Genomic DNA, 17,317 nt, shown 5'->3' with positions numbered 1-17,317 from the left:
TTTTTCTGAGGCAGAGTCTTGCTCTGTCACCCGGGCTGGAGTGCAGTAGCGAAATCTCGGTTCACCGCAAACTCCGCCTCCCGGGTTCACGCCATTCTCCTGCCTCAGCCTCTCCGAGTAGCTGCGACTACAGGCGCCCGCCACCACGCCCAGCTAATTTTTTTTTTTGTATTTTTAGTAGAGACGGGGTTTCACCGTGGTCTCGATCTCCTGACCTCATGATCCACCCGCCTCGGCCTCCCAAAGTGCTGGGATTACAAGCGTGAGCCACTGCACCCGGCCAGATGATATAATCTTATATTTGGAAAAACCCAAAGACTCCACAAAAACTATTAGGACTGATAAACAAATTCAGTAAAGTTTCAGGATACAATATACAAATACACAAATATACAAACCAATATACAAATATCAGTAGTATTTCTATATATCAACAGTGAACAATCTGAAAGAGAAATAAAAAAGTAATCCCATTTACAAAGGCCACAAGTAAATTTAAATAATTGGGAATTAAGTTAACCAAAGAAGTGAAAAATGTCTACAATGAAAACTACAAAACACCGATGAAGGAAACTAAAGAAGAAACATAAAAATGGAAAGATATTTCCTGTTCATGGACAAGAAGAATCAATATTGTTAGCATGTCCATACTACCAAAAGCAATCTACAGATTCAATGCAATCTCTATCAAAATACCAATCACATTCTTCACAGAAATATAAAAAACAATTCTAAAACTTATATGAAACCACAAAAGACCAAGAATAGCCAAAGCTATCCTGTGCAAAAATAACAAAACTGGAAGAATCACATTATCTGACTTCAAATTATATTGCAGAGCTATAGTAACCAAAACAGCATGGTGCTGGCATAAAAACAGACACATAGACGAATGAAACATAATAGAGAATCCAGAAACAAATCCATACACCTACAGTGAACTCATTTTTGACAAAGGTGCCAAAAATACACATTGGAGAAAAGGCAATCACTTCAATAAATGGTACTGAGAAAACTGGATATCCATATGCAGAAGAATGAAACTTGATCCCTCCCATCTCTCGTCATATGCAAAAATCAAATCAAAATGGATTAAAGACATAAATATAAGACCTACAACTATGAAACCACTACAAGAAAATACCATGGCAACTCTCCAGGAAATTGATTTGGGCAAAAATTTCTGGAGTAAAATATCCCACAAGCACAGGCAACCAAAGCAAAAATGGACAAATAGAATTAGTTTAAAAGCCTATGCACAGCAAAGGAAACAATCAACAGACAACCTACAGAATGGGAGAAAATATTTGTAAACTACCCATCTGACAAGGGATTAATAATCAGAATATATGAGGAGCTCGAACAACTCTATAGAAAAAAAAATTTAATAATCTGATTTAAAAAGTGGGCAAAACATCTGAATAGACATTTCTCAAAAGAAGACATACAAATGGCAAACAGGCACATGAAAAGGTGCTCAATATCATTGATAATCAGAGAAATGCAAATCAAAACTACAATGAGATATCACCTCACCTCAGTTAAAATGACTTTTATCCAAAAGACAGGAAATAACAAATGCTGACAAAGATGTGGAGAAAAAAAACCCTCATACACTGTTGGTGGGAATGTAAATTAGCACAACCACTATGGAGAACAGCTTGGAAGTTCCTCAAAAGACTAAAAACAGAGCTACCATGTGATCCAGCAATCTCACTGCTGGGTGTACACCCAAAAGAAAGAAAATCAGTATGTGGAAGAGATATCTGCACTCACATGTTTGTTGTAGCACTGTTCACAGTATCCAAGATTTGGAAGCAACCTAAATGTCCATCAACAGATAATTGGATAAGGCAAATGTGGCACAGATATACAATGGAGAACTATTCAGCCATAAAAAAGAATGAGATTCTGTCATTTGCAACAACATGGATGGAATTGGAGGTCATTATGTCAAGTGAAATAAGTTAGACAGAAACGCAAACTTTGTAGGTTCTCACTTATTTGTGGGTGCTAACAATCAAAACAATTGAACTCATGGAGATAGAAAGTAGATGGATACTTATCAGAGGCTGGGAAGGGCAATAGGGGGTTGTGGGGTGGTGGCGATGGGTAATATGTACAAAAAAAAAGATAGCTGGAAAGAAGGAATAAGACCTGGTGCTCGGTACCACAACCAGATGACTATAGTCAACAATAATTTAGATAGCGGGAAAAGTATGACTGGATTGTTTGTAACACAAAGAATGAATGCTTGAGGAGAGGAATATCCCATTTCCCATGATGTGATTATTGCTTATTGCACGTATAGAAGTATCTCATGTACCCCATAAACATATACACTAACTGTTACCCACAAAAATAAAATTCTTTTTAAAATTGAAGGAAAAGCTATCTTTGCTCTAAAGAGGCAAAGAACCTGGCTGAATTGTGTTCATGTTTTAGCAAAACACTAAAACACAGAAGATGGAACTTCTACAAAACATAGAAGGTAGAACTTGTGAGCAAATAAATTGAACATTTAACTAAAGCTATTTCTTTTTTTTTTTTGAGATGAAGTCTCACTCTGTCACCTAGGCTGGAGTGTAGTGGCACAATCTCAGCTCACTGCAACCTCACCTCCTGGGTTCAAGTGATTCTCCTGCCTCAGCCTCCCAAGTAGCTGAGATTACAGGCATCCACCACCACACCCAACTAATTTTGTATTTTTAGTAGAGACAGGGTTTCTCCATGTTGGTCAGGCTGATCGCGAACTCCTGACCTCAGGTGACCTGCCTGTCTTGGCTTCGCAAAGTGCTGGGATTACAGGCGTGAGCCACTGTGCCTGGCCAAAGCTATTTCTTCTTTTTTTTTTTTTTTTTTGAGACGGAGTCTCACTCTGTCGTCCAGGCTGGAGTACAATGGCATGATCTCGGCTCACTGCAACCTCCGCCTCCCAGGTTTCAAGCGATTTTCTTGCCTCAGCCTCCCGAGTAGCTGGGATTACAGGCACCCACCACCATGCCCAGCTAATTTTTGTATCTTTAGTAGAGATGGGGTTTCACCATCTTGGCCAGGCTGGTCTCGAACTCCTGACCTCATGATCCACCCACTTCAGTCTCCCAACGTGCTGGGATTACAGGCATGAGCCACCATGCCCAGCCCCAAAGCTATTTCTAAGAGAAGTGTTGAAAGTGAGGCTTGGCTCCTTCTGACTGCTTATAGTAAAATAACAGAACAGAGAAATGACTTAAATATGAAATTGTTAGGTAAAAAACGAAGCAGAACGTAAAGATTTAGAAAATTCTTAGCCTATTCATATTGCAAAACAAGATAACAGTAAAGCTATGACCAAGCAACCATTTGCTAATTAAATTTGTATGGATCAGCCATCTCAACAGAAGCCAGGTATGATCCTCTAAGACAATGGAAGAATGATCCCAAAGATGATTCCAGAGATCATCAGGGCTGCCTGCCTTGGTTTCAAAAGCGAAGACCATCATTGCACAATCAGCCAGATCTCCTCCACCCAAAATAGTGAGAGCAGGACTGCCAAAAGGCTTGGAGCCTCAGCCCTGCCTGACAGAGCCGTGGGAGCAGAACCTCTAACCCAGCAGTTCTTGAAGGCAGGAGTCCCACTGTAGTGGGCCTGGAAGGGGCATCAAGCCAAAAAAGATTCTTCTCAAGCCTTAAGATCTCATGGAGTTTGGCTTGCAGTCTGGACTTACATGGGATTTGTTACTCTTTTCTTCTGTGCTATTTCTCCCTTTTGGAATGGATATGTCTATTCTATCCCTGTCCCACCACTGTATTTTGGAAGCATATGGTTTATTTGGTTTCACAGTGTCACAGCTGGGGAGCAATTTGCCTCAAGATGAATCGTATCTTGAGTCTCATCCATATCTGATTTAGATGATATTTAGGTGAGACTGTGGGTTTTAAATTTTAGGTTGATGCTGGAATGAATCAAGATTTTGAGGACTGTTGGGATGCAATGTCTTTGCTTGTGAGAAAAACATAAATTTTGGGAGGCAAGGGGTGGCAGGCTATGGATTGAATATGTATCCCCCAAAATTCATATGTTGAGATACTAATCTCCAATGTGCTGGCATTAGGAAGTGGGCACTTCGGTAGGCGATAAGGCCATGAGGGCAGAGTCCTTATGAATGGAACTAGTGCTGTTATAAAAGAGACTCTGGATAGCACCCCTACTTCTTCTATCATGTGAGAACTTAGCAAGACACTGTCTGTGAACCTGGAAGAACGCCCTCACCAGACATCAAATCTGCTGGCACTTTGATCTAGGAATTCCCAGTCGCCAGAACTGTGAGAAATAAATTTGTTACTACAAGCCACCTAGCCTATGGTAGTTTGTAATAGCAGTTCCAACAGACTAAGGCAAATGTCTATTAAATTCTTTGTTCATTTTTTAAATGGTTTATCTTTTTATTGTTCAGTTGTAAGAGTTCCTAATCTATTCTGAATACTAGACTGTTACCTGATATATGGTTTACAAATATTTTTCCACCTCTTTTAATTGCCTTTTCGCTTTATTGCTAGTGTCTTTTGAAGCAAAAAAGTTTCTAATTTTGATGAAGTCCAATTGTGCTGAACTGTTTTGAACCACAAAATTTCTTTATGAAAATTTTCATTATGGTACAGGTAACTAAAATTAAAATGCAGGGCTTTTTACAATTATTCATCTGACAAATAACTGAATATGGAATCAGCTTACAATTTCTCCGCTGGTACAAAAGTCAAATTTCTTTAATTTGTAAAAGAGACAAATAACTATAAAGTAGGCAAATTAAATATTTAATAGTCAAAAGATACCAAATTAATTTTGTCATGAGGCATTCATAACAAAAGATTTTTTTCTATACAGGTTATGAAAAAACTGCTTGAAAAGGGATCACAATAAATATAATCAATTTCTTGCCAATGGATAGAGGTTAAGGCCATCTCTAGATGTCCTGTTTGTAGAATTTCTATATTCTTAAATTAGTTTTGGAATCGACATCTGGACTAAATGCTAATATTATTAATTCACAGAACATGTTTGCTTGCCATCATTTCTTAAGATGTGAAGTTATACAAACATATTTCCCCTGCAGCATTTCAAAACATACTCAACCATTAATCTGTGCCAAAATGTATGATATATTTGCTTCTTCTGCAGAGAGCTACAAAAGACAGAACTTTGCTTTGGTAATAATAAAATGTGTTGACTTCCAAGCACTGTATAGTTTTGCAATGGAAAACAAGCTGGAGAAGCTTTTGAAGGTTTGTCAGAAACTATGATGTCTGGGTGGCAAGTGGGATTTCACTATCCCGAGGGACACTGCAAAACTCTCTTCCCAACCATCTGTTGCCTGTTGCTTTGTATCTGCAGTTCTGCTGGACTCTAGTCAAAAAGAGGATGACGAGTGAAAACTATTTTGGCAACAGAACAAAAAATAAGAAACCCAAAACAAACCTCTCACAAACAGTTGGGCTATTAGATTCAAATCATACGTGACCACATTTTTAGAAATGCACATATTCAACTCACTGAAAATGCCAAAAGAGATAGAATGGAAAAGGAAAGGTAACCAGGAGGGGACACCTCTTCTGGAAGAAACTTGTCTATTAATACTTGTTCATATGACAGAAAAGTTCATTGAGGGCAGTGATTGTATTCTTAGAATGTTAGTGCTGGCTAAATGAATATGTGAAGAGAAAGTACAAGAAAGGATCATAAGATCCAGATAGAAAGAAATGAGCTTGAAAATATCCACAGTATGTGACTTGGGATAAGGAAAGAACACTGAGCATGGCAGTGGTATTCTCAAGTGGGATCTTTAGTAACCATTCATTCACTTATTCAACAAATATTTGTGAAACTACAATGGGTACCATCTTAGACACTAGGGATGCAGCTAAACAAAACAGACCAGATCCCTGCCCTCATGGAGCTTACACTGAAAAGCTAATAATTATGGAGCACTGAAGTGTGCCAAGCACTGTGTTCAGAGCTTCATATATATTCTCTCCTTTGATCTGCACACCAACCCTATGGGATAAGCACTATCACCATTCCTATTTTACAGAGGAGACAACTGAAGTTTACATAAAGGGACTTGTTTACGTCCAAGAATTGATAACAAACACAGGTCTGCCTAACCACTGAAACTCCAATCTTCACCACTGCACAACTCCCCTCACAGATTCATCACATGACTCTAAGATCATACTTCTATATTAATAACTGCTATGCCATGTTGTTTATTTTTGGATGGCAATTATGCAAATGGGTGTTATACCATTTCATACTATATTATACTATTATAGTCATTCACAGATTAGAGAAAAGTCTTTCATATTGGTAAAGTTTAAATCTATGGGCTGAAGAAAGGAAATTTTTTGTCTCTGAAGATTGCTGAAAGAGGAGACAGTGAGGAGATACAAAGTTAAAAGAGATGCACATAGCAGAAAGGAATAATGCTATGAGTTTTTCTAAGATGGAAGAGAGCTGTCTCCCACTAGAGATAAAGAATTAACTCTCAGCACCCAGGCAAAAGAGGAAAATAGGTTAAAAAAAAAAAGAACTCTAGCAACTCTGTGCTAGGATGGTGTGTAAGTCTTAAAGTAATTATTAATGAAATTCAGAATATTAAAAAACTAAGAAAATCATTTGAGTATATATTGTCTCTGATGATTCTCCAGTAATTCATAATCTAGAAAATAACATATAAAATATTAACATTACCCTCCAGGGAGATCTACATAAATCTTATTGCTAAATAAGTTAATTATGACTTATTATTCCATAAAATGTCAATTTAGCTCAACTTTCAACTGTTCAAATTCAGAACACCTAAAGTCTCTCCAGAGTCCTGTAGATACAACTTTCATAGAAACTGCTTAGGTGACCTGTGATATAACACAGGCAGACATGAAGATTTCTGGGAGGAGAGATGCACTCTGAAAAATAGGACTATGGAGTCTGGTCCTTTTACATTCATTTTAGCAATGCTACATCTTCACTATTAGGCACTCTAGATCATGCTCACTTCCCACTTACAATAATTTATAGCTTTTCCTTTAAAAATAATTTTATTAATTGATATTCTGCTGGAATATCAAAACTCTTAAAAGATTCAATTACTAAACATTTAAAGAAATATAAATCTTCCAGAGTCAATATCAGTATCACTGTGAGTTTTTAGGCAGATGTGACAGAAAAGAAGACGTCAAAATTACAACAGGATGCAAAATAATCTCATTAAGTCAAAGCTATATTAGAAGTTGTCATATGACATATTGTGCAAATTACAGTGCATATTTGTGCTTCATTTCATTCAATAAATATTTACAGGATACAATAGGTCAAGCCTTGTGCTAGAAGCATATACACAGGACAAAATGACACAGTCTGAGCTTTTGATGGATTTACATTATAATTTGCCTGATAAAACATGTCATATGACACATAACAGGTCATATTTTTTAACATCTTGTAAGAAAAAAATTTTAGGTCAAGGAAATAACCTCAAAATTGCTAGCTGAAACGTAAAATGGTACAGCCACTCTGAAAAACAGTTGGGCAATTTCTTTAAAAAATAAACATACACTTACCATACAAACCAGCAATTACACTCTCATGCATTTAACTCAGAGAAGTAAAAATTTACAACTCCACAAAAACTTGTACATGAATACTCATAGTAGCTTTATTTTTAAAGCCCCCAAACTGGAAACAACCTACATGTCCAATAATAGACAAATGGTTAAACAAACTGTGCTACATATATACCAGGGAATACTACTCAACAATATAAAGGAACTGATTGATATATGATATAAAAAGAACTATGGATATATGAAACAACCTTGACAGATCTCAGGGGGATTTAAGGGGAAAAAAGCTAACCTCAAAAGGCCACTTAATGTATGATTCCACTTATATAACAATCTTGAAATGACAAAATTATTAAGACAGAAAACAGATTAATGATTTCCATGAGGTAGGTAGGGATGATAAAAATAAAAATACAGTATGTGAGATGGTAATGTGTTATCAAAAAAATAAAGCAGACTAAAAAAACAAAATAGAGGGCCCAAATGGGGAAGGAGATTATTGCTACTTTACATAGGTTGGTGAGAAAGGCTGCTCTGAAGGAGGTACAAGAGTGAGCCACGTGGATATTCGAAGCAGAGAGGACAGAAGAGTAGTGTCCATGGCTGGAGTGTGCACAGTGCATTTCAGAGGGCTCAGTGTGGCTGAACAAGGGAGGACAGAGGAGCGGGAGATACTGTTAAAACATTGGGAAAAAGAGGAGAGTTGCTCATAAGTGGTCTTGTAGGCAACTGTATGGATTTTGACTTTTCTTGCTGACTGACCTAGGGAAGCTGCTGAAAAGTTTGGAGCACAGGGTTTATACCAGTGCCCAAAACAGTGACTGCAAATGGTAGGTGTTCAGCAAACAGTTGTTCAAGGGATGGCATGTTTTGACTTATATTTTTAAAAAAGGATCACCGTGGCTGCTCAAAGAAGAATGAAATGTGTGAAGGCAAGAGTCTGAAGAAACAGTATTGACGTGAGAGTAAATCAGTACAATTTCCATTAAGAGCAATTTGGCAATAATTTGGCAATATCTGTCAAAAATATCAATACATATAACTTTTGATCCAGGAATTCTTCTTCTAGGAATACATCCTACAGATATACTCACACATGTGTGAAATAATGTATCTGGAAGGCTTCTGTGTAATAGCAATAGATTTTAAACAACTTCAATGGCCACTGTGAGATAAGTTAGAGAAACTATAGAATACCCATACAACAGAATACCATGCAACCATAAAATTTAATAGAAAGCTTTTTACATGCTGATATAAAACAGTCTTCAAGATACATATTAAATGAAAAACCAAGGCAGATTCCAATGCTATGATTTGTATTTTAAAAGGTAATAGAAAAAAATATGTATTTGTGTGTGTGTAGATATGTATATCTTTGCAGGAGCACTCAAGAAATGGTAGCATCAGTCATCTCCAGGAAGAACAGCAGGGTGAAGGGGCTAGGGATGGGTGGGGGCCAGGATGGAGGGAAAACATTTCACTGTATGTAATTGTTAAACTTTTGGATTCTGAACTATGTAACTAAACAATGAATAACATTGAAATTTTCTTCAATATTTTTAAAATAGATTATTTATATACCTTAGTTAGGAAGGAGGGTAAGAAACATGAGACTTAAAGTTACAAAGATGTAGGTTTAAGAACACTTCCAGCATTAATAGGGGTATAACATTAGAAAAGTCACATAACCTTTTGAGCCTCAGTTTCCTAACTGGTGAATGGAATTGTTGTACAGTAGCCTAACTCTTAACCAAAGTTCATCTTTCCACTGTGCATCACATTCCATCCTTTCTCCTGTACTCAATTATGTGGCTTGTATTGGTTTGCTATGGATGCCATAACAAATATCACAGACAGGTGCCCTAAACAACAGAAATTTATTTCCTTGCAATTCTGGAGTCTAGAAGTCCAAGATCAAGGTATCAACAGGATTGTTTTTCTAAGTCTCTGTCTCCTTGGCTTGTAGGTGGCCATGTGTCTCCCCATGATCTTTCCTCTGTGTATATCTGTGCCCTTATTTCATAAGGATGGTAAGAGATACCAATTTCATTGGATTATGGCCCACCTAATGACCTCATGTAGCCATCATTAACCTCTTTAAGGACCCTATCTCCAAATACAGTTCCATTTTGAGGTACTGAGGGTGAGGACTTCAACATATGACATCAGGAGGATCACAATTCAGCCCATAACAAAGTATTGGGAACTCTGCTCTTTTTCCCAATGTCATCAGTTTCTTTAATCTCTGTTGGACCATTTTCATTAGCATACAAATGTGCTTTTATTTTTTTTATCTTAAAAAAAAATCTCTGACTCCACTTCTCCCTTCAGCAACCACCGTATTTTCTGGGTCTCCTTTACAGCATAAGTCTTCCAAAGAGTTGTCCATATTCACTGTCTCAAATTCCTCTTTTATTCTCTTACACTCACCCCAACAAAGCTTTTGCCCCCTCACTCCACTGAAGCTGCTATTGCATTTGTCACCAATAAACTCTATGTCACAAAATACAGTGGTCAAAACTCGGTCCTCATCTTAACTGGTCCTGTTAACATTATTGATGTACTTTTACTTGGCTTTAAAGACACATATTCTATTAGTTTTCCTCCTAATTCAGTGGTTGCTCCTTCTCAATTTCCATTTCTGGTTTCTTTCTTCTTCCCCTCTATTGAACGTTAGTTCTTGATCTTGTTTCTTTCTCTAACTATACTCAATCCCCTCAGTGATATCATTGTCTCATGGCTTTGAATAATGTCTACATTCCAATAGCTCTTGCATTTTTGCCTTGGATGTTCAATAGATGTGTTAAATTCAGCATGCCCCAAAGTGAACTTATGTTCTTCCCTTAAAAACCGGCTCACACATAGCCTCCCCTATTCCAGCTGACTTTAACTCCAATCCCTCTAGCTGCTCAAGAAAAGTAATCTTTGACATCATTCTTTTCCTTATATCTCACATCTAATCCTCCAGAGAATGCCTAGGGCATAATCTGATATATATATATATATTCTGGTCTCTTTTTACCCCCTTCACCACTACCATCCTGGTTCAAGCTTTCGTCACCTCTCACTTAGATTACTCTAAAAGCCTCCTAACAGGAGTCCATGCTCCCAGTCTTACTCCACTCTTCAGTATCTTTTTGACATGATACACACTGTGATCTTTTAAAAATGTATGACAGATAATTTCACTCCTCTGCTGAACACACTCCAATGGCTCTACATTTCATTCAGGGTTAAAACCTAAGTGCTTAAAATACCCTAGGACTCTTCATGACCTACTACTACATTTTTCTCTCTTGCTAATTTTGTTCTTTTATTATTATTATTATTATTATTATACTTTAAGTTCTAGGGTACATGTGCACAACATGGAGGTTTGTTACATATGCATACATGTGCCATGTTGGTATGCTGCACCCATTAACTCGTCATTTACATTAGGTATATCTCCTAATTTTATCCCTTCCCCGCTCCCCCACCCCACAACAGGCCCCAGTGTGTGATGTTCCCCTTCCTGTGCCCAAGTGTTCTCATTGTTCAATTCCCACCTATGAGTGAGAACATGCGGTGTTTGGTTTTTTGTCCTTGCAGTAGTTTGCTGAGAATGATGGTTTCCAGCTTCATCCATGTCCCTACAAAGGACAAGAACTCATCATTTTTTATGGCTGCATAGTATTCCATGGTGTATATGTGCCACATTTTATTAATCCAGTCTATCATAGATGGACATTTGGGTTAGTTCCAATTCACTACTTGTAAATAGTGCCTCAAAAAACATACGTGTGCATGTGTCTTTATAGCAGCATGATTTCTAATCCTTTGGGTATACACCCAGTAATGGGATTGCTGGGTCAAATGGTATTTCTAGTTCTAGATCCTTGAGGAATCGCCACGCTGTCTTCCACAATGGTTGAACTAGTTTACTGTCCCACCAACAGTGTAAAAGTGTTCCTATTTCTCCACATCCTCTCTAGCACCTGTTGTTTCCTGACTTTTTAATGATTGCCATTCTAACTAGTGTGAGATGGTATCTCATTGTGGTTTTGATTTGCATTTCTCTAATGACCAGTGATGATGAGCATTTTTTCATATGTCTGTTGGCTGCATAAATGTCTTCTTTTGAGAAGTGTCTGTTCATGTCCTTTGCCCACTTTTTGATGGGGCTGTTTGGTTTTTTCTTGTAAATTTGTTTGAGTTCTTTGTAGATTCTGGATATTAGCCCTTTGTCAGATGAGTAGATTGCAAAAATTTTCTCCCATTCTGTAGGTTGCATGTTCATTCTGATGATAGCTTCTTTTGCTGTGCAGAAACTCTTTAGTTTAATTAGATCCCATTTGTCAATTTTGGCTTTTGTTGCCATTGCTTTTGGTGTTTTAGTCATGAAGTCCTTGCCCATGCCTATGCCCTGAATGGTACTGCCTAGGTTTTCTTCTAGGGTTTTAATGGTTTTAGGTCTAACATGTAAGTCTTTAATCCATCTTGAATTAATTTTTGTATAAGGTGTAAGGAAGGGATCCAGTTTCAGCTTTCTACATATGGCTAGCCAGTTTTCCCAGCACCATTTATTAAATAGTGAATCCTTTCCCCATTTCTTGTTTTTGTCAGGTTTGTCAAAGATCAGATGGTTGTAGATGTATGGTATTATTTCTGAGGGATCTGTTCTATTCCATTGGTCTATATCTCTGTTTTGGTACCAGTACCATGCTGTCTTGGTTACTGTAGCCTTGTAGTATAGTTTGAAGTCAGGTAGCATGATGCCTCCAGCTTTGTTCTTTTGGCTTAGGATTTTCTTGGCGATGCAGGCTCTTTTTTGGTTCCATATGAACTTTAAAGTAGTTTTTTCCAATTCTGTGAAGAAAGTGATTGGTAGCTTGATGGAGATGGCATTGAATCTATAAATTACCTTGGGCAGTATGAATATTTTCACGATATTGATTCTTGCTAACCATGAGCATGGAATGTTCTTCCATTTGTTTGTGTCCTCTTTTATTTCATTGAGCAGTGGTTTGTAGTTCTCCTTGAAGAGGTCCTTCACATCCCTTGTAAATTGGATTCCTAGGTATTTTATTCTCTTTGAAGCAATTGTGAATAGGAGTTCACTCATGATTTGGTTCTCTGTCTGACTGTTATTGGTGTATAAGAATGCTTGTGATTTTTGCACATTGATTTTGTATCCTGAGACTTTGCTGAAGTTGCTTAACAGCTGAAGGAGGTTTTGGGCTGAGACGAAGGGGTTTTCTAGATATACAATCATGTCATCTGCAAACATGGACAATTTGACTTCCTCTATTCCTAGTTGAATACCCTTTATTTCTTTCTCCTGCCTGACTGCCCTGCCCAGAACTTCCAATACTATGTTGAATAGGAGTGGTGAGAGAGGGCATGCCTGTCTTGTGCCAATTTTCAAAGGAAATGCTTCTAGTTTTTGCCCATTCAGTATGATATTGGCTGTGGGTTTGTCATAAATAGCTCTTATAATTTTGAGATACATCCCATTAATAACTAATTTATTGAGAGTTTTTAGCATGAAGGGCTGTTGAATTTTGTCAAAGGCCTTTTCTGCATCTATTGAGATAATCTTGTGGTTTTTGTCTTTGGTTCTGCTTATATGCCGGTTTACGTTTACTGATTTGCCTATGTTGAACCAGCCTTGCATCCCAGGGATGAAGCCCACTTGATCATGGTGGATAAGCTTTTTGATGTGCTGCTGGATTTGGTTTGCCAGTATTTTATTGAGGATTTTTGCATCAATGTTCATCAGGGATATTGGTCTAAAATTCTCTTTTTTTGTTGTGTCTCTGCCAGGCTTTGGTATCAGAATGATGCTGGCCTCATAAAATGAGTTAGGGAGGATTCTCTCTTTTTCTTTTGATTGGAATGGTTTCAGAAGGAATGGTACCAGCTCCTCCTTGTATCTCTGGTAGAATTCGGCTGTGAATCTGTCTGGTCCTGGACTTTTTTTGGTTGGTAGGCTATTAATTATTGCCTCAATTTCAGAGCCTGTTATTGGTCTATTCAGGGATTCAACTTCTTTCTGGTTTAGTCTTGGGAGGGTGTATGTGTCCAGGAATTTATCCATTTCTTCTAGACTTTGTAGTTTATTTGCATAGAGTTGTTTATAGTATTCTCTGATGGTAATTTGTATTTCTGTGGGATTGGTGGTGATATCCCATTTTGTTCTTTAAACATTCCAGACTCACTCCTGCTTTAGAGACTGCTCTAACTGTTCCCTCTCTCTGGAAAGCTCTTCCCCTAGATAGCCACTTGGTTATCTCCTCAGTACTTTAAGATCAATGAGCCTCTTCCCTGACATCTCTATTTAATACTTCCTACATGCACGTGTGTGTGCACACACATACACACACACTCTCTCTGACTCCCTTAATGACTATATGATTACTTACACACACACACGCATGCACACAATCTGACTCCCTTAACCACTATATGATTACTTTTTCTTAGTCTCATCAGCTCCCTTAAACTACTGTAATATTACTTGTTTCCATAGAACTATTCTTCTAACATACTCTATCATTCATCTAGCTTTGTATGTACCTATCTATCAACCATGTTTACTGTTTATTGGCTGTTTCCTCCAGCTAAACTGTAAGCTCTGTAAGGGAAATGAATCATTGTCTGCTTTGTTCACTGGTATATCTCAAACACCCAGAACAGTGTCTGGCACTCAGTAAGTATTCAAAAACTATTTGTTAAGTGAATGAATACAAGCACTAGTACTATTGCTTCTATTACTTCTACCACCACCATTCATATTAGAAATATACAAACAGTAAACAATGACAAGTCTTCACCAGTTTTCCAAATCACTAAGGATGTCTATAAGACTACTTCTACAATCTCCTTTTGTCACATGAGGTCACAAAATTTCACCAAGCAGACAGTTGAAAGAGAAAAGAGTAAGTTATCATTACATTCCTTTTAACTTGTGCCCACCAAACCCACAATTATTAGCCCATTTTCTCATTAAATATCCTCTAATGGGTAGTAATCTTTTGAGGGCATCTTAGTCTACTTTGTTTTGCTATGAAGGAATATCTGAGGCTGGGTAATTTATCAAGAAAAGAGGTTTATTTTGCTCATGGTTCTGCAGATTGTACAAGATGCATGGTGCCAGCATCTGCTTGGCTTCTGGTGAGGGCCTCATGCTGCTTCCATTCATGATGGAAGGTGAAGGGGAGCCAGCATGTGCAGAGATCACATTGTGAGAGAGGAAGCAAGAAAGTCTGAGGAGAGGTGTCAGCCTGTTTTTAACAAGCAGTTCTAGAAGGAACCATTAGAGCAAGTACTTACTCCCCCTACCCACTTAGGGAGGGCATTAGTCTTATTCATGAGGTATCTGTCCCCATGCCTCAAACAAACACCTCCCATTAGGGACTACCTCCAACACTGGGGATCAAATTTCAACATGAGGTTTGGGGGGGTCAAACATCCAAACCATAGCAGAGAGTTTTTGTCCTTAATTTATTTTAAATTATTTATGGGTAAGAGGTATGTGAAAGTTCATAAAATACTGGAAAAGACACTGAATTGAACCTCATTCTAGTTCAGTGGACACAGAAAATATGAAGGAAAAACTAATTTTGAAGTCTCATAAATACCAATAAATAATGGTATAAGCAAACTAAAAGGAAATCAGAACGGACATCAGGAAACTGATGAAGAAAACAATAATAATAATAGTAATCTGTTGCTTGTCATGTTAGTAATCTTAGCCTTCACTTCTGCTAATTGTTACTCATGTGGTAGTTAAGAGCTCAGGAATTAAATTGCCAATATTTGCTACCTGGTTGAACTTGGGCAAGTTATTTAACTTGCCTCAGTTCCCTCATCTGTTCAATGTAGGATAATAATAGCAACTACTTACCAGGGCTTCTAAGAAGAATAAAAACCTTGTTTATAATAGTGTCTGGCACCTAGTGATGGTCCTGAAGTCATTAATCAGAAGTACCATCACAGTTATGAAATACTAAATAGATTATACAAACAAAAAATAAATGTGTACACATGCATGTGTGCATATGTGAATGAACGGATAGAAATGGTTTCATAATGTGATTATTTAATTAGCCATAAGAACCACTTCTTATCCATGCTAGATAGCAAAATTACATTACCTTTATTAAATTAGGTGTTGAAAGGTCATTAGGACTATATTACAAATTCTTATTATTAAAAAGTTGCTTTTATAACTATTCCAACAAAGCATACTGTGAGAATAAAATCTGGATGAGGAAAGAATGAACAGACACATAAGGCTCCCTATGGAATCAGCCCAAACCCAGTAAGTGTTCAAGATTATAGAAACTGAATTTCTGGCTTTACTTCAGCATTATTCTGGGTCCCGAAAATTTGCTTTCTTTTTAAGTATTTTTCAGTATCTCTTTTTTAGTGAATGTAAGATGTAACCAACGTTACAAGTAAATTGTAAAAAATGGTTTGCAAGTTTTCATTAAAATCTCATGACTATGCAAATACTCAGAACTTTTGCATAATTAATCACCACGACCCCCAAACGATGTTTTCGAATGAATCATGCAAACCCACAGTTGAGAGATTAAGTATAAAAAAGACAGATATCCACCTCTGGCACAACTTCATATGTGTCGATGGAGACAGAAAAATGTCAAACACAAAGATTACATGAAGCACTGCAGCTCCCATGGACAGGGAAGAAACTACCAATACTTTCTGTATGGTAAAATACTTAACACACTTCAGCTTTCATGCATTATAAAGAGGATTGACTTGTAGAAACTCAGGACCAGTGGCTTTATGTATCTGCAACAGGGACTCCTATGCTGTACATGAACCTAGTCAAAGAGCTGCACTTCCAAATGCTGACATACTGCTAAGGAGATTGGGGCTTCTCTCTAGTCCTGTTCTTCTCTTTGACTCTTTGACTCTCTTTGATTCAAAGAGCAACTCAGAGTTTTCAGAATGATATTCTAATTTGATAGTAGTTGATCTTTTAAATTCTAGATAGTGAAGGGTTCCAGTAGATTCTAGTTAACGGTACATGTGTGAAGTTTAAAATGTATCTGCTGATAGAGAGGAAATTACTCATGGAAGAAATATCTTTGATGCATAACACACAGTCTGGCTGTACTGAGATAGCTGTTTCAAATGGAAAAGAATGCAGTTGGTAGTGCTTTTAATCAGAACTTTAAAAACCACTGGGTGAAGTTAAAAGATATAATGGTAGAGAAAAACCTCATTTGCAACAACAATGGAAAAAAGAGATAATACTTGGAAATAAACTCCAAATGTTTCAAACCTATAGGAGCAACACTTTAATAAAACACTCTTGCAAAACACAAATGTAGACTTCAACAAATGGAAAGACGTTCCTGGTTCTTGATTAGGATGTCTCAACATCATCAAAAGATGTTTGTACTCACTAATTTATAAATTTTGTGACATCCCAATAAAAAAAAAAATAAGCTTTTTCTCCCCTGAGAAATAAACAAATGAACTTTACTACACATGAATTTTCACATGAAACAATAGTCAAACGAGAATATCAAGAAAAACAATGAAAAGAAAGAGTTGTGAGGAGATAACAGCCACATCAGATATTAAAACCTACCACAAAATCTGTGTAAGTAAAATGGTGTGGTCCTGGAACATGAATACACATGCAAATCAATGAAGCAGAACAGCAAGTCCAGCAAAAGACCTGACCACAGGTGGA

The 17,317-nt window shown here is 37.3% G+C and overlaps 1 protein-coding gene across 5 annotated transcripts in view; it reads right to left on the bottom strand.

Moving 5' to 3' along the window:
* The window catches only part of SCFD2 (sec1 family domain containing 2), a 489,317-nt gene that overhangs the window by 216,309 nt on the left and 255,691 nt on the right, over positions 1 to 17,317 (bottom strand). The gene's annotated exons all lie outside the window — the stretch shown is intronic.

Source organism: Symphalangus syndactylus, chromosome 10 (genome assembly GCF_028878055.3).
Source record: "Symphalangus syndactylus isolate Jambi chromosome 10, NHGRI_mSymSyn1-v2.1_pri, whole genome shotgun sequence".
Taxonomy (NCBI): domain Eukaryota; kingdom Metazoa; phylum Chordata; class Mammalia; order Primates; family Hylobatidae; genus Symphalangus; species Symphalangus syndactylus.
Note: the sequence above shows the minus strand (reverse complement) of the source record. Positions and strands in the feature narration are given on the sequence as shown.